This window comes from Buteo buteo, chromosome 2 (assembly GCF_964188355.1).
Source record: "Buteo buteo chromosome 2, bButBut1.hap1.1, whole genome shotgun sequence".
Classification (NCBI taxonomy): Eukaryota; Metazoa; Chordata; class Aves; order Accipitriformes; family Accipitridae; genus Buteo; species Buteo buteo.
The window spans coordinates 24,895,188-24,914,136 of NC_134172.1; the positions used below are offsets into that span (position 1 = coordinate 24,895,188).

General features: G+C 39.2%; 1 protein-coding gene across 1 annotated transcript in view; it reads left to right on the forward strand.

Annotated features, from left to right (window-relative positions):
• The window catches only part of ZNF804B (zinc finger protein 804B), a 233,209-nt gene that overhangs the window by 54,360 nt on the left and 159,900 nt on the right, over positions 1-18,949 (forward strand). The window lies entirely within an intron of this gene.

The following is an 18,949-nucleotide window of genomic DNA, read 5'->3' on the forward strand; positions in this document are numbered from 1 at the left end:
GCTAACATTATACATTAGTCTCACCAAAAAGTCTGCTGTGTGCCCTAGCAGCTTTTTAAGGGTGAATTTCCCATGTTTGTGTTATAACGAAATATGTATCTCTTTACAACCTGTACACAGATAGTCAGTGGTGGTGTACTGCTTATAATGCTTGGTATAATGTATTGCAATATCCCGCTTTGTGTGGACTCACTAAATAAGAATACCTGGATGTATTCTGATGACTTTATTTGGACTTCCTATGTTATTTCCCCCAACATGGACGGGAAATAAAATTTTCCTGGAAGAGCTGTGGAGTTTCATCTGAGGTCTTTAAGAGCATTTTCCACAACCACCCCTTTTCCCCCCCATCCTCTGTAGGTTTAAACTGCCTGTCCATCCTAAACTCAGTCCACACTGCCAGCTTCACATTTGTGGGCTAAATTTTTTTCTGCACTTCATTTTTCTTTCCTCACCCCCTTAACCCTCCACAGCTCTTGTGAAGCATTTATTCCAGCATCATGGTTAGGTCTTGGGAGAGGCAGAGAAACTCGTTCTCCCTTGACAGCGCTGTTTGTATCCTAAACAGTAGCCATTGTGGTGACACAGGCATTCGTATGATTAGGTTGTTCTGCTCATTCTGTGCTATGGACCTATTGTAAAGACTAATATACCTCCCTAATCCCTTTTCACTCTGCTACTGCTGCCGCTGAAGTCATATTTGTATTCCTACAAAACCAGTGACTAGCTTCCACGGACTCTGCCCAATTTCTGTGCTGCTGCTTCCTGGGCAAGGTTGTACAATCCCTAAAATATTGATTTTTCAAGGTTGCACACCTTTCTAGAGAACAGGAGCTGAATGAAGATTGTATTGGACCTGGCTCTGAGTAGCGCTGCCAGATGTCAGCGTATTAATATTCCTGCCCAGGTAGATTTTAACTCATGCAAGTTAGCTATATTTTTTGGAAATTATTCCAAGCTTATTTTTATCATCTGTTCTACTGGTTATTTGAATGTATATAGTATGTGTGCACTTCTGTAGCTTCTTGAATCCCTTTGTCCCTGATCCTTTTGTGAACCAGCAAAAACATGCACCTGTGTAGACCAAATCTCACCCAGGTGAGCACTGAATGTATATAAACTAGCCTTGAACAAGCTTCAGTCATTAAGATTCTACCCCAGTACCTAATGATCATCTACATGATATGTAGATCACAGTAAAAATAGGGCCTGATATTTAAAAGGTCAGACATGCAAGTGCGCATGCAAAGTTGTATGTGAATTTGCTTTTGTAACTTAATGATATTTCACTAAGGATCTGCTGCACAAATGATCGATTTGATAAATTAATGGTTGGTTGACTGCAATCATGGTCATTGTGTATGCAAAATAAATGTGTAAATATGTGTACATTTTCTGTCCATGCATTTTCTGCCAAACCTCATGGAAACCAGACAATTTTATTTCTCTCATATTCAGATTTCTATTTCTGGTCTTGAAACAGTTTCTCCCTTGCAATCCAAGACACTTATAAAGGAGGTTATAAAATTTTTAAAAGCATAAAAAAAACTATTAGAATGGCATGAAATAGAATTAGAACAATTGATTGAAAAAGTTATTTTCTTATGTCTTCTACTTCACCATTAACAGCATTACTCGTATTATCTGTTAGAAATGGACAAAGATTGTTATGCGTCTTTAAACAGTGGAAAAGAGGTTTTGAATCTTACTTATTTTTACTTTTGAGAAGTTAAGATCTGACTGCAGATTGGTGTGTAGGTTTCACCGAAATAGCTTTCTTCCTTTGTAGGAATGCAGGTAGGTGAATAAAAGCAAGCTGTAAGAGATGAGCAAAGTTTAACATTCTGTAGGTTGTAATAGGATTATTTTTATTTAAAAATCAGGGTCAGGTAAAGTTGATCTCAACAATGGCATTTCTGTTAGACTACAAGTGTTTCTTATTTTTCCCATTCCATATCTCTTTACCTGTTGGATATCATGTACATCAGATATAGATCATAGAAGAATTTTTGGAATAATATAGAATGAGCTCTAGACATTGTGTATGTTCTACTGTATCTTTTGGAGAACGAATCGGATTTTCGTATTTGTTCAAATATTGTTTCCAGTAGTTAGTCTTCCTGTAGGAATATGTCTAGACTTCTTGATCTATAGGAATTATTTATATAGTACTTATATTTAAATATATTTGCATACTGTCAAGGCACATTGGATCATTCTATCTGGCATGATTTTTCATACAGCACAGCTGTGTAAACTGAAGTTGGTAAGAAGCAAAGGGGATAAAGTCCTTAATTTTTTTTCCTATTTCCGCATTTTTTTAAAAAGTCTGATTAGAACTGGAGAGTTTTTTCAGTGACTAAGAAATTTAAAGAAGCAAAAATTACATAATGACCTAGATTGGTCTAAACATGAAGCAATGAAATGTCAATTGAAATTCATGTCAAATGAAGTCTTACAGATTTACCCCTAAATAATTTTTGCAGGTTATAGAGTATTTTATTTAAAAACCTTGAGAAACATATGTTTTGATTCAACACAAACTAATTTTTTTCCCTGATTTTTTTTTCTTTTACAAGTGAATGAGAAGAACATTGTTTGCCAAGCTCTAACATGATCCTCTTCTGGTTATTGCAGATAAACCAGACTAGAAAGCCCTCAAAACTGCTTAACCAAATTTTATAATCTGGAGTCTATTTTTTTCACTTTTTTGCCTTGCCAAGATGTGCCACTCTACATACTTGAATGCACCCTTGCTAGCTTTCTTAATTTTTACATAGCAAAAATGATCAGACCTAATCTGAGCCAATAAACATGTTAGAGTCAAATGTATGAAAAACAGCAATGGTCCACAGCATAACAATTTGGGTATTTTATTACAGACATTTCACATGAATCATAACTTTTTTTTGCTTGCCCATCCAAAAAATGTTATATAATGGTATGTATTCAGATGTAGAATTTAAATTGAATATGATTTATATCACAGAATCATAGAATATCTTGAGTTGCAAGGGATCCATTAAGTATCATCGAGTCCAACTCCCTGCTTGTCAGAGGACTACCTAAAACTATGAGCTGTTTTTGCAAACTATGAATTAATTCTAAGGCAAAAAAGGAAGTAGAGACAGTTAACTTTACACCTCTTGAGTTACTGAATTTCATCAGTCTACCTACTATCCATTTTATTTTATTGGCAAATATGACTTTGTATATTAATTTGTTTACTAAATTTGATATAACACCTTATGGGAAATCTGCATTATCTTTTCTCTGGTTGACATATCTGATATTTGATAGATATACTTGCCTACTTGTGCTCAACAGCATAGGTTTCATTTGATCCTCACCAAACTAATAAAAAGCTTTTGCATATTTAGATATGATTTGGCAGTTTCACTTCCCTCTTAATTTTCATCATTTTTGTTTGCGGAGCTACGAACAATTGAAGCTTCTTTGAAAAATCAAGAGATAGGAACAGATGGTGAGCAGCACTGAGGAGGTTGACCAGACCACGTGAAGCACAGAGTCTTGCCATATGAAGTGAAGAAATAATAAGCATCTGAATACAATCTAGTCTCTTCAAGCTCGTGAAGTATGCTTAGGAGTTTAACCTGAGCAAGCTGGTGAAGACAATGAAGTCCTCAGATTTGTATGACAGATGATGGAAAGGTTTGTATCATTTAAGTCGAGTTTCTCAGAGCTATCTGTATTTGCAGTTTTGGTCAATAAAATTATGATCGTTCCTCTATAATAAAGGCACTTGCGTATGCATCTGTCTTGATCCCCTCTGAACAATAAATCCCACTGGTCTGGTCCTCACAGATGGTCTTGTTGAGAGAAAACTGGATCTTCAGGAAGTACTGTGTGATCAGTCCTCAAATGCCATTTCTTATGCATTAGCATTCACAAAAAGGGTTGAACACTTGTGTTAAATGAAACAGGTGGTGGAGAAATCAGCATTTGGATGCATTGATGATCAAACTCATATGCTGTACTTGATTCACTGAATATATTTTATATATATAATTAGACACCATGAATAAAGTTGGCCTAAAACTTCAGCTTCCTTTTTCTTTATAGCTTCTTAGATTTTGTCTTGTGCTATTTTCAAATTTTCGGTATTCTTTCTGAAAAGAATATTAGCTATTTGGCTGTTAAAGTTATGTTAAAAATTTTAAATTTAAGGTGTTATAATTGTTCATTGGATCTGAAAAATAATAACACAATAATAAATATTGTCTTCATTGTCTGATATATTTGGGAATGCCCTTATATGATATCCATTGAAAATAACTAAACACATATGTCAAGTGCCTTTTTAGTTTTGCATTGTGCATCAGGCAGATGAAACTGTACTCTACAACTTTTGAGTAGAATAAGATTGCCAAAAAGAGTAGCTGGCTCTTTTTCAGATCTTGGTGTTCACTCATGACTGAAAATTAATCCACTGCTATAATCAATTGCTTTATCAAGCTGCAAATCCTGTAATTACATACTCTAATCTAGATGTGCTTTCCCAGGATGCTTCCTCCTTTTTAATTTTTTGCTTACTCCTCTGTTCAGATATACTTCTGCTTTGTTTGCTTTCGAAGCTTTTAACATTGTCGCCTGTCAGCACCTTGATTCTTTTTTCAAATCAGTTTTCATGAGCATCTTTATCTCTAAGGCATAGTTCTTCTTGCTTTTCATTCATCCAGTCCTTGTTTACTTATATTATGTTTATTAAATGGATAAATAAATGCAATATAGTCACCCATTCTTCGTTACTGTTTCTGGATCTTTTAAGCTATGTTTCTCACCTGCTTGGTACTCAGTAGGTTAACTTGTTGCAGACATAAATATTCAAGTGTATTTTCTCTCTATCTGCACATCATTGAATACATATATTTTTCCTATGTCAGTTTTTAAGTTACCTACCAAATCTTGCAGTTAATTGAAAAGACATATAAAAAGCAGTAGTCACAATTAAACCATTCTGAACCAGTCCAGTAAAGAAGAGCTAATATTACGATATTATAATTAAAATTTTGTCAAAATGTGTTATTATTGTAAAATGTATGAAAGAACTGGTTTATTTTCATGAGGTAATAGTACAAACATTAGAGAATTATCCTTTCAGAGTTAAGGAAAAGGATTTATCAGTTCATAAGCTGTGAAATGCTAAGTGTTCTTTCTTCAGTGTGAATGAAAAAGAAAAGCTATCAAATGTCAGGCCTCAGTCTACCCTCTTTGCTTTCAAGTTTTACTGCCATGTGAAAAAATTATGCTCTCAGTCCTTGGGTCTGAAAGCCAGCTATAAAGGGACAGAGCAACCCTTTCACCTTGTGTTTCCATTCCTCCGAATCAAACTAGCTCAAAATGTCAGTGCCTCCAAAATAAGCTAGTCTGTTCCTGGTTCTTAAAAAGACATTCCATTCAAGGGATGATCAGTTCACCTGAATCCTTAAGATAAGAAAATATTTCAGTAATTTGAGGTTTAGCATTTAAGATTTATACAAAAGCCAGCCTTAACAAGCACCAGAAAATCAGCGACAGTATTGGAAAATTATGCACTAATCACATAGTTTCAATTAAGATATTTTAATTCCAGATTAAATTAAGAAAACTGTTAAAGACAGCTTTTTCACATACTTTCTACTCGTTACATCAATGTTAGATTGAATTATAATTGTCTGTGTATCTGAACTATGAGTTGGGTTTTTTTTAATTTTAAATATTTGATTTATTTTTTTCTTAGTGTTGGTTTTGTGTATGTATTAGATTTTCCCAAGTGTATATCACCTGAGCCTGAGATGATTTGATTGTCCTACTGCCACTCTTGAAGGGGCAGAAAATTTCCTGACAGAAAACTACATTAACATGGAGTTAGGAATGTTTGCCTTACATATATAATATGGTAAAACTGCAAGCAGAATGATATTGTGTGATACGTGTAATGATTTGAAAACGTGAGGGATCTATCCTCAATGAGGTTTTATGAAATGTTAATTTTGAAGCCCATCTGCACCTCAGCAAGAGAAAACACTACACTAGAGCAGCCCATCACACTGTGTTAGGAGATGCTTTGCACCGCCAGAGGACCGCAAAATAATACGAGTGTACGGTGACCAACTCTTTTTTTCATTTACAGTTGTTTTACTGTCTCTGAGCATCATCACTCTGTCAAAAGGGAGCTGACAGAGGAAACGCAGTCACCAAGTCCCGGCACCTCAGTCCTCTAAGGGCCGTTCTTGCACTTTGTGCGGTGGTGCCATGGCAGCCAGGCTGGAGCTGGGGGAGCAGCGCCCTGCAGAGCCCTGTCCCTGCTCTCTCCTCACCCCTGCAGCATGACACAAGCCTTCTTCAAACCCTTCATGTACCGCAACAGAGAGAGTGGGTGGAAGAACCTTTCTGTGGGAGAGGCATGAATGAGGTGGTCTTTGACGCCGCGTGGCTCTACTTAAACTGCCTGAACTATTGACTTGAGCTGGTGTAGTGTCTCTGGTCTTGATACAGTCATTTTTAATAACTTCACTTACTTGGGGTCTAATTTCTTCAAATATAGTCTCTAAGATTTCAGTTAATACAAATATACAGTTAAAACTGCATTCTTACAATAATTAGGACTCTGATGATGTGCTGGTTTTAATCGTATACATTTCAACATGTTATTGCTACATTGTTTTGATCTTTTTTACTTCCACATCTCTTTCTATGACGCTTGCAGGAAGTTAATAGCTTTGGCACCTTTACCACTGTGTCAGATTTTGTTGAACTTGATCTCTGAGTTCAAATTTGATGCTAACAGACAAAAAGTGATATTACATATGACAGTGTAAGTTTGCCTCCTGTAGGAAGCCAAACTAAAAACCTACACTGAAAATACATTCAGGTTGTAGAAGGAGGTGCTCAGAGCAAGGACACCGTTGGAAGGTTGTTGGGGAATCCACAGAAAGAGCTGGATGTTTTCTTCAGTCATTCAAATCTGATCTTCTCTTAATGTAATAATAGGATGAAGGAAAGTGGATGCCTCACCAAAAGCTAGTCTTTCAAAGGGATAATGTTATAAGAAAAGCCTTTTCAAATACAGTTCTGTATCATTTCTGTTGATACCTTTCCATAACTAACATTCTTAAATGTGTAGAAAGATTCTGAAATATGATTATATTTTCCTGCAATCATTGTCTCTCTAATATCAGTATTTTAGTAAAAAATCCCATATTTGGGGAAGAAAATATATATATATATGACAATATATGTGTTTATGGTAATTTATTTTATTCGTTGGTGGTTAATTTCCATGTGCATTTTAGCAAATCCCAAAACATCAACTGCATAGTGAGAGATCATGTATTTAGTCACCTGTATTCAATAGATTGTTCTATTTTTGCTAAATCTTAAGTGAAAATGAGGAAGAATAAAATGAAAAATACTGCTTTCTTTTCACTTTTTGCCTTGTATGGATTTCACCCCCTTTGAAGAGACCAAATCTTCCTCAGGGAGACTCAGAGAATAGCATGAGAAATGCTATTTATTAGCTGCAGCCTTCTGTCTTTTACATATGGTGTAGGGAAAAAAAAAAAAAAGTATTTATAACGGTTTTAGGAAAGACTTTAACTGCAAATTAACCTGTTAGCCGCAGAATGGATTTTTCTGTTCCACTGTAAAAGTCTAAGTCACATTGAAATTGGTTTTATTTTGACAGAGCATTTCTCCCAGCGTTAGACTGGATCCCCAACACCACAAACACTTTGCCCATATTTGATTTCACATACGCTAATTAGTACCATGTCTCTGAGACCACCTGTATGCATAAACGTAAGCACATGTATAATTGTTTGCACTTTTGGGTCTAAATGATCTTTTGAAAATAGTCTAATTCTACAATACTCCTACATTTTGTTTTGCTTTTGATTAATGTTACAGTGAGTTCAAAGACTGCAAAATACGAAGCAGAGAAAAAAGGTGTTAGGATTAAACTTTGCAGCTGCAGTATGAAGTTATGCACATTGTATTTAGCCTTTGTTACAAGTTTCTTTACTGCCCTTGAACGTTAAAGTTTCCTGGAGGAAATTTTAAGGGAAGTTAAGCCTGTGGCCAAGAAAAGGGATGGTATGTTCTTTCAGAACTTCTAGGATTGTCGGAGGACTTCTGGGGACACTGTGGTGCACTTTCTAGTGGATTCTATATCAAAAGGGACCTACAGGAGGCTTTGACTTCTAGGAAAATCTCTGTCAGCTCTCCCTGACCAGGGCAGGTTTGCAGCTTTTGTTCCAGCTGCCTCCTGATTAGGGGTGGTGGAGCATGCTTGCAGCTGGTGGTGAAGAGCCCGTACAAGAGCCAGGACTTCAGCACAGCTCCCAGCACCCAGCTATCAGATGCAGAAGTGTGTATGGGAGGATGCTGGAAGCTGTTCCCGTGCTCAGTGCTGGTGAGGGTCCCCAGTACCCGCAGGAGTGACTACCCTGTCACAGCAGAGGCCTTGACCCAGACTGAGCTGTGGAGGGGGGCTGCAGCCCTGCAGGTCTGGGGCTGTGTGTGGGCGCCTGATGGGCTGGGCTGGGGAGATGGGCTCTCTGCCTGCAGGAGGTGTGTGCTGTGGGGGGAGTCTGTGTTGCCACGTATGGAGCTGCCGGAGGTCAGCAGCCTGTGTGACGGTGGGGATGCTGAAAAGGAGATTGACTGGATCTTCTATGAGATCCTGCAGGTTCAAATGCTTGACCCCCTCCAGATGCACTGAAGGAGGGATAGGCAAAGCCTGTGCTTATATTGAGAAATGGAGGCTCCCCTGATGGTGAAGGCTGGGACCTTGTGACTTCTGGCAATGGAGGACAGTTCCTGTCTGCCTGTGGAGCTGTGTCTACAGAGCAAATTCAGTGCCCTGGTTGCTGATGAGGGGCTGGAAGCTGTATGGCATCAGGAGAAAGTGGCAAGGGATAGCTGTGGGTGGTTCCTTGCTGTGCAGGATGGAGGCCTGCATTGGCTGACTTGGTCTGCTGTCTAGGGAATTTTGCTGCTTGCCTGCGACTCAGATCCAGGATCTTGTGGAGAGACTGCAGAGACTTGTCTGGCCTTTGCATTTTTACCCCCTGCTGATCTTCCACGTGGGCGCCAGTGATGCTGCCAGAAGAGACCTGGAGTGTATAAGCATGATTACATACATGGCTCTGGGGTGATTTTCAAGGGCATGGGGTCTCAGGTTGTCTCTCCTTGATCCTGTGGGTGAGGGGCAAGAGCTTCAGGAGCTCTTGAAAGCTAACAACTGGCTGCACAGCTGCTGTTGACAACAGATATTTGGAGTTTATGACCATGGGACCATCTTTGAGGATCAAGGACTGCTGGGAAGAGGCAGGACTGGTAATCTTAGGTCATGGTGATTGGGGGAGGCTTCTGGGGACTCAAAGAAAGTAAATGTCACTCATTCAAGACAGGCAACAAGGAGGATCTGGGACCTACAAACCAGTCAGCCTTACTTGACCTCTGGGAAACTGCTGGAGCAAATAATCCTGAGAACCATTTCCAAGCATATGAAAGACAGGAAGGTGATTGGGAGTAGTGAGCATGGATTTATGAAGGACAAATCATGCTTAACCAACCTGATAGCCTTCTATGATGAGGTGACTGGCTTGATGGATGAGGGAAGAATAGTGGATGTTTTTTATCTTGACTTCAGCTAGACTTTTATCATCCTCATAGGCAAGCTGATGAAGTACAGGCTAGATAAATGGATGGTGTTTCTATGTACTTATAGTTAGTTTGGGTGAATATGAGCAAGTAGAAACACTGATATCTTGACAGTATTGAAATTGTATGTGTGGAACCTGGATTTTCAGTGATCCTTCTGCACCTTCTTATATTAATGGCTTTGCTTTATTGTTATAAATTTCAGGAATACAAATAAATCTTGTAGTATTTTGTTACTTCCTTTGGAGTGACCTATTCTCCAAAATGTTCCCTGCTCCAAGATGAGCCTGTGGAATATTGCTGAGTTTGGGCCTCATACAGGTTCAAGTATGGACCAGATTTCTGCCCTTGCCCGAAGACACACATGTGGTGATAATGTGACAGCTTTGCCTACCTTATTTGTGCTCTGCATCCTAAATTTTTCTGATATACTGACACTAGCCTTGATACTTCTGACTGTATCCTATTAATACATGAATAGAAGAGACATGTTTCATCTTAATGGTCAGCTGTGGAAATAAGTATGCTTAACTATCCCACCCTGGTAAGAAAAGACCAAGATTTATGGTTTGGTAGAAGTAGAGATCCTCAGATTATCTGGAGACAACTCATAGCCATCTTCCAGGAAAGGTGTTTTGTTCAGTCCTAAAGGATTGCATTACATTCTCATTGCTGGAGATATGGTGTCATTTTGGAAAGTCTTTGAGTATATCTCCAAGGAATTTAGCAATTTTAACTTCTCTCCAAAGGTAAGGTGCATTGGCTTTATGTGGCAAGGTTTTGGTAGCAGGGGATTTACAGGGGTGGCTTCTGTAAGAAGCTGCTGGAATCTTCCCCTGTGTCTGACAGAGCCCATACCAGCCGGCTCTAAGACGGACCCACCGTCGGCCAAGGCTGAACCAATCAGTGATAGTGGTAATGCCTCTGTGATAACATTTTTAAGAAGGGAAAAAAAAGTTGGGACAGATGGAAAGTGGCAGCCGGAGAAAGGAGTGAGAACATGTAAGAGAAACAACCCTGCAGACCCCAAGGTTAGTGAAGAAGGAGGGGGAAGAGATGCTCCAGGCACCGGAGCAGAGATTCCCCTGCAGCCCATGGTGGGGAAGACCCTGGTGAGGCAGGCTGTCCCCCTGCAGCCCAGGGAGGTCCACGGTGGAGCAGATCTCCACCTGCAGCCCTTGGAGGACCCCACGCCGGAGCAGGTGGGTTCCCAAGTAGGCTGTGACCCTGTGGGAAGCCCACGCTGGAGCAGGCTCCTGGCAGGACCCATGGCCCCGTGGAGAGAGGAGCCCACGCTGGAGCAGGTTTTCTGGCAGGACCTGTGACCCTGTTGGGGATCCACGCTGGAGCAGTCTGTGCCTGAAGGACTGCACCCCTTGGAAGGGACCCATGCTGGAGCAGTTCGTGAAGAACTGCAGCCCGTGGGAAGGACCCACATTGGAGAAGTTTGTGGAGGACTGTCTCCCGTGGGAGTGACCCCACGCTGGAGCAGGGGAAGAGTGTGATGAGTCCTGCCCCTGAGGATGATGAAGCGGCAGAAATAACGTGTGATGAACTGACCGTAAACCCCATTCCCCATACCCCTGTGCTGCTGGGGGAGCGGGTAGGTAGAGAATCCAGGAGTGAAGTTGTGCCCGTGAAGAAGGGAGCGGTGGAGGGTGGAGGGAAGGTGTTCTGAGATTTGGTTTTATTTCTCATTACCCTACTCTGGTTGATTTGTAATAAATTGAGTTAATTTTCTCCAAGCTGAGTCTGTTTTTCCCATGACGGTAATTGGTGAGTGATCTCTCCTGTCCTTATCTTGACCCACAAGTTCTTTGTTATATTTTCTCTCCCCTGTCCAGCTGAGGAAGGGGAGTGATAGAACGGCTTTGGTGGGCACCTGGCGTCCAGCCAGGGTCAAGCCACCACAGGGAGTTTTCCATTATTATTAGCCTTATATTGAAACTAGGGTGACATTCACATTAGTGATGCTTAAGACACTTACGTTGTTGATATGATGAGTTCAGCCAGTCTAAGCATTTCAGCACAGAAACCACTAATTCACACTCTAAACTCTACCATTAGCTTGTCTTTCTATATGTTACCTTTGAAAGTTGAAAACTACTGAATTCTGTGGTTTTGAATTACAAAATACATTTCCTTTTTGGCCTGGTGTTGTTCATTTAAATGAAGCCGTCACCAGCTGCAATAGGGAACTCTGCCTCTTGCAACATATTGAGAGGCCAACAAAGATAACTTTTTTTGTTGTCGTCACAAAACATGGATCTTTCTTGTCACTTAATTTGCCATGACCCTCCTCGCTTTTTTTTTTACCTGTGTTTGTTCCTTCAGATAACTGTTGTGGGCTGTCTGCTGAATTCTTCAGAGAGAACATGGAGAGTCTCAGGTGGCCTCATGGAATTTCTTAAATGTGAGAATTGCAATGTCTCCAGTAATTCCCCTCTCAGTTGGGCTGGAAGGAGTTGTGATACCAGTTTTTATGGTGGTGCCTGCAGGGTTTTGGATTTCCCTGAGGTTTCTTTTTCCTCCCCCCCCCTTTTTTTTTTAATCAGCTTGTTACTTGAAATTATAAAAGGCTTCATTGTCAGAGAATACAGTTTAAAATTTACCATTATTTTACTTAACAATAAGAGTAAGTCAAGGCTGTTTTCTCAAAAGCATTCTGATGAGTTAAATGCTTTTTGGCTGACTTGAGTCACTTATCTTCTTACCTGCATTTAAGTCTAGGTGCCTCAGGGTGTTCTAGATTTTCAAAACTAGGCCTTCCTTTGGATTCTGCTCCTTTCAGGGTCACAAATGATTTTATATTGCTTTTGATTGGGTTTAATGAATCATTTTGGTAGTTTGGTTCCTTGTGTTTTTAATATGATTAACCACAGAAAGTTGTTTTGACAACCTAGAGAGATTGCCTGCCTGTGTTCCAGGGTCCGTTTACTACTCAGTTGGATAATGACGGATAATTTCATCAGCAGCTGTGAAGTGTCCTACCCACTTGTGGATTTTATGGTTTACTATAGGTGGTATCAGCAATAACATTGACATGAGTTCCAGTTCTGAATTTATTGTTGTGGAAGAAACTGAAAACTTCCCTATATTGAGCTGCCTTTAATACAAGCTTCAAAGCATAGTCCAATTTCTTTCAGTTACCATTGTGCATCTGCTGCCTTTAATACAAGCTTCAGAGTGTAGTCCAATTTCTTTCAGTTACCATTGTGCATCTGCAACATTCAGAAGAAATAACAGACTGACTGTTCACTTTGCTTTACATTGCTAATGCCAGGCTGGACCACAGAACACTTTGCCTGCATTTGAATTGCTATCAGCCTTGTGTGTATGTGTGTGTGGAAATCCAGCTCCAGATTGCACATTTGGTGAAAGCAGCATGGCTTCTTTCATCCAAATCTGTGCTCTGCCTTTCTTCTGACTCACTTAAGCCTGCTTTTATTCTGGTCACTTGCTAGTCCAAAAGGACCTGGATTTGTGCTTGAACTGCTTGTCTGGTACTAATCTTTTGAGTCTAGTGCCCTTGTGAGCAAACCTCAAAATTGTGGGAGTCTCAGATGGATAAGCAGCCAGAAAGTTTGATGCACTAGCCAGGCTTTGAAGATTTCTTTGATCTCTCCAACATGCCCTTCATGCTTTTGTAGCATTCCCAAATCCCTCTAGTGACTTTGGACCTGATTTTTTTTCTTTTTTTCTCTTGTCCCTTTTTACAGACAGTTTCTTCCTTTCCTCCAAGAGCAACCAGCTTTGATCATCTGGTCACAGAATTGCTCCCTGCCTCTGTTGGAGGCAAGATGTTCAGGGATCTCCTGCTTTTTCCCTCTGGAGAAGAGAAAATATCAGAGGGTAGAGGTTCTGTAGCAACCAAAGATGGCAGTTAACCTGAAGGTCTCCAGCAACCCCGACAGCCAGCATGCCAGCTGCTGCAATGATGTGTAGCCTTTGATCATACTTTATTTATATTCTTCTTTAATTGGTTTTTGAGTCCATATAGTTTTGGAAAGTCTGAAATTTATCACTGAGTCATGGTGGGGAATGTCTTACTGGGTGGATGATAGGACTAATTTTAGACTCTGTCCCTTGGGTAAATTTAGAAACAATTTCAGAGCTGGATTCTGTGACTTATGGTATGGAAGATAGCAGCCAGAGGATCATTCAGTGGCCTTTATTAATCAGAATGTCAAGCTAGATTATCTAAGAATTCGTTCTGCATTTAAAATGAAAGAATGGAGTAACCTCTAGTCCTATAGAAATGTAAAGACTTTTTTTTTCTGGACACGTCTTAAACCAACCTGTTTCAGTCCATACTTTTGCAATGCCACTGGAGTGGAAGACACTAGTGCAGTCTGAGTGAGAGCAAAATTTGACCTTCCATTCATTGCTTTATAACTCGATTGTAATTCAGTCTCAACCCTCTGTGTATGGTCTCTGTCACGTCTAATGTATTAATGCCGCATGTGTTACATTGGTATGCCAGAAGTCAAACAATTCCAGTTAGATTTTTAAGCTAACCTCTTGCAGTAGTGCTTGTTTTATGTCAGCAGGGCAGAGGATTTAATAAGAAATTCTGGCACTTTGACTAATGCAGTTTTTCTTTCCACTAATTTAATGAAGAAAACAATTGTAGCCTTTTAGAAAACATGCTCAGCCTTAGGTGACCTTAAAGGTATGAATAGACTGTCAAGTATGAAACCAGAAGGGGGGAAAAGAGTTTGCATATTTGGCTTGCAAATCAGGAAGACTGGACAGTGCTTTGGATAAGTACCCAGAATATCGGTGCAACCAGGAAATGGATAGGCAAGAGAAAAGATCAGTGTCTGATCAAAGTTGTGTCCAGCTTTCATGGTTGGAAGCTGTAGAGAACTGGGATTGTGGAGAAGTCTAACATAGCTAGAGAAGATAGCCATTTGAAGCAGACAGAAGACTGTAAGCCCAGTTTCCTACCCTGCACCTACAGTCATGGTTGTTGATGATGACAGTTCATTTAGACATGTTCCTTTGAATTTCAGCAGTCCTTTGCCTAACAAAAGTCAAATCTTAAGGGTATAGGCTTACGGTAGGACTACAATCCATTTAGAGGGAAGCGTTCTGTAGAGCAGAGCACCACTGTTGAATGAGGGAGTGGAGAGTAATGCTAATAGTCCCACAGTGATGAATAACAATCTGCCAAGTGTACATACACGTATATGGAACAGATGTTGAATGACAAAGTTTCTTTAAATGTCCAAAATCCTCTTAAGTTGTGGCTTGGGTGGCGAGATGAAATGTTTGAATCTTGCTGTGAGGGATTCTTTTTATAGAAACAATGACTCTCCAGTTCAATAGCTTAAAGACCTCAAATAGCAAGGGAGCTTGTTATCTGATTTCATTGGTAACACTTCTACTGGCTACCTATAGTGTCCTAGTGTGTTTTGGATGGAGGCATAACTCAAAATTACCTGGTTTTCTAATAGGTAGACCCTTATGCAAAGGTCATACTACATTCATGGGATATTGTTGAATGTCTTATGGCTGCACTATAAGTAGTTCTAGGAACTTGTCAGGGCATCGTAGCATGGACATTGCCACCTGGAGAATCCACCTGCCCTGTCCTTCCTCCAGCTCATGTCCCTATCCCTTTCTTTGTGAGGATGCTGATGTTTGTGTCCAAGAAATCAGGAAGATGGTTCAGGTTAAAATCAACTTTTTTCTTTCTTTCTTGGCCAGGTTCAATTCAACTAAAATGCGCTCCTTGATCACAGCACAGCTTCACAAATGCTTGTGCCAGCACAAAAAAGAAGGGCTTATAAGGTGGGAAAACCCTAGGAGATGAGTTGGTGCCATACCCCTTGTAGGGATGTTGCAGACCTTGTGCCCTCCCTCTCATGTAAACCTCAAGCACATCTCGCATTCCATGTAGGAAAGGAAATGCTTTTCTGCCCTTTCACAGGATTTCTCACAGAACTTTGTCATATAAACTCAAGTGAGGGAATTCACACTCCCCACCTCTGAAGGCTCTGAATATCACCTAAGTGTCTACAGCAGCCTAAAAGGTATGATGTGTTATGTCTCAAAGCACTGTTTAAGTTAAAAATAATATGGAGGGCCATCAACATTACAAACATGATAAAAATGGTGGTCACAAAATGATCAGTATTGTAATGCTTCCATATGTCAGAACAGAATTAAGATTATATTCAACTTTAGTTTAGGAATTTTCTGACTGTGGGATTTAACTGTTCATCCAGCAGTGTAGTGCTCTTGGTATGCTCCAGTATGACTCACTGGTGTAGAAAAATACCCAGGAGAAAGGACCAAATTAGTTTTTATTTAAATGTCTATTTGCATTTTCCTGGAATGGAAATGAATACTTGAGGATTCACTGCTTTCATTGTAATAAATAATTTTTCATTACAACTTACACTGTCAAGAAATTGGTGTTATTGATTCCTGATTATTGTCTTCAACAGCAGGTAATATGGAATATATTTTAAATAATAGGTTTTCAATTATTTATCCCTGAAAAACTAAAACAAATATTAAACATTTTTCTAATTCGTTATGAAAATCCTTTCACTTCTAACTGTCTGTGCAACTGTAGAATAGAAATGGAAACAAACTCCAGTCAATATAAAAACTTTTTTTGAAGCTTTTGCTATTCAGTCACAGTGCAGTAGTTCTTAAGCTGAATTATTGCATATAGCTTTCAGATAACTCTGTGTTTTTATCAACAGTATCTGTTTATAACTTGGATTTTTATTATGCCTTGAAATTCTGAGCATGTACAGGTCCTCTTGCAACATAAGACTTCATAATAATGCATTTGACAGTGGACTACTTCCATTCATATTATGGTTCCCATGGTCTAGGATCTGTCTGAAACGTTAGTGGAAATCTCCTTTTAGGGGGTAAGAAATTGTTGATCATACTAGTGACAGCTGAAGTCAGCCAGCCACAACAAAAAGCAAGTTATGTCAGTTTGCAATGGGATTTCTTATTTGACAAGATTGCTTGGGTTCATAGGAGATCCCCTGTGAAGCTATAAATGTTTGCATTTTAAAATGAAACCATGGTTAGAAATGCTCTTTTAAAAGTCAGCAGTAACATATTTGTTTCTAGGTGGACTTTGTCTGATATATCAGGATTTTGCTGTGAAATCTTAGATATTTTAACACGGTGATTTGACAGGCATGCAGCTGTGGTCCACAGCAAATGACTAAATGGCTAATGAAATTAAAATGATTGCTAAATAAACTTTTTCCTTCCTGAATTAAATATTTCTGTTTGAAAAGAATGACCTTAAACCATAGATCATCTTAGAATAGGTTGACTTGATTAACCAAGATATTTAAAAATGCCATTTATTCCTGTTATAGCCAGAAATTCTTCAAGTTTAAGGTTAAATTTTCCAACACTGAAATGCATAAGCTATTTATGAAGTATCAAAAAGAAAATAAGTGGTGGTGTACATGGTAATTTATAATATAATCAACCCTTCAAACTTGCATATGCAAGAAGAATGAAAAAGCTCCCAATTACAAGGGAATGTATAAGCAAATATATGTGATTAACCAAACTCAGTATCTAGCTAAGAAAACCATGTAGGCCCATGTTCATCTTTAATAGGTGTTTAATTCCATTGTTATTTAGCAGAGCACATAAATGTACTTAAAGGTAAGTTTGTAGATTTTCCTGTGCAGACTCAAAAACTGTCCTGGAGTGCAGTTTCTAGGGAATGATTGGCATGATTAGACTTTTAAAGATCGTCTGGTCCAACCCCCCTGCCATGAGCAGGGACACCTTCCACTAGACCAGGTTGCTCAAAGCCCCATCCAGCCTGGCCTTGAACACTTCCAGGGATGGGGCATCCACAACTTCTCTGGGCAACCTGTTCCAGTGTCTCACCATCCTCATCGTAAAGAATTTCTTACTTATGTCCAATCAAAATCTACCCTTTTTCAGGGTAGATTTCAAAACTGTTGCCCCTTGTCACAGCTTTTTTACTGTTTTGTTTTCTTCTTCTGGCTGGTCTTAAAAAGGACTGTAGGAATGAAGGAGTACGCCATCTGTTCTTGCTTGCATGTGCTTTCCTTCTGCACAAGTTCCCCAGATATAAGGGGCTCTGCTTTTTCAAGTCCAGGCTCAAACACCTGGCTGCTTTTGAGGGGGATTTTAAACCTTGCAGGCTTCAATCACTTGGATCAAAGTCGGACAAATCTAGTCTCAGTTACATGATCATGTTATTGTCTTAAGTTATTCCCATTTGAATGGATGATCATTAATATTTAACAGACTTCCCTTATCCCAGCCCTTTAAGATATATGACACTGGATGGCCTGTGACTGAAATGTGCAATGAGGCACTAAGTGACACAATTTCTTTGTGAGAACAACTAAAATTCATAAGGTGTACAAAGAAATTGTTATAAATTGTGATAGAAAGCAGAGACCTAGTATTTCAAGCAAACAATTTCTAATAATAGGAAGAAAAAAACATGAAAATTAGGTCAAATGAAACAAGTATCACAGCTTTTTTCAGCGTAACTACTAATGAGAAATTAAAAAGAGGGCATTAGATGTCATACATTTTACATTTCAATTAAGAAGCCAATACAGCAGCACATAGGATTAAAATAATTGGTTAAATGACAACTAGGAAAAAGAAGTATGCCAGGACCAAATGGATTCATAAAAAGAAGCCACCACATAGAAGAGTTATTTATTATTTGTCATGGTATTGCTAAATGCTCAAGTCCTGCGTTAGGGCTGAACACTGTACAAAGTAATGACAAAAATTGTTCCAAGTCCCCAGATATTTACATCTGGTGATTTCCAGGTGTCCCAGCCATCATTATTCCATGTGACTGATGCCTTAGTGCATATCTTCTTTTCACCACAGTTCTCTGGCTGTTAAGCTACTTGTGGGAATATAACAATGTCACATATAAATGTATTTATATTTATATATGTACATGTGTAACTGTTTCTGATGGCTGAAAGGGAAAAAATCTTTGAAAAGAAAGACAACAATGGAGAGTAAACAGAGAGCAACTGATGAGATGGAGAAATTCAAAACAGAGAATGAAGGTAAAGAGGCAGTACTGGTTAGTACTTAAAACCATATAAATTTTACTCAGAAGACCCGAGTTTTACTTGCTACCAGCAGCTTTGTGCAAACCAAGTCTCCATGTGCTTCTGTTTGCCAATTTGTAAATAGGAAATACTTAGTGACCACCTTGGTAAATGACCATCTTTGAAATGTACTGATGAAAAAAAAAAGTTCATAATATCTTGTTCAT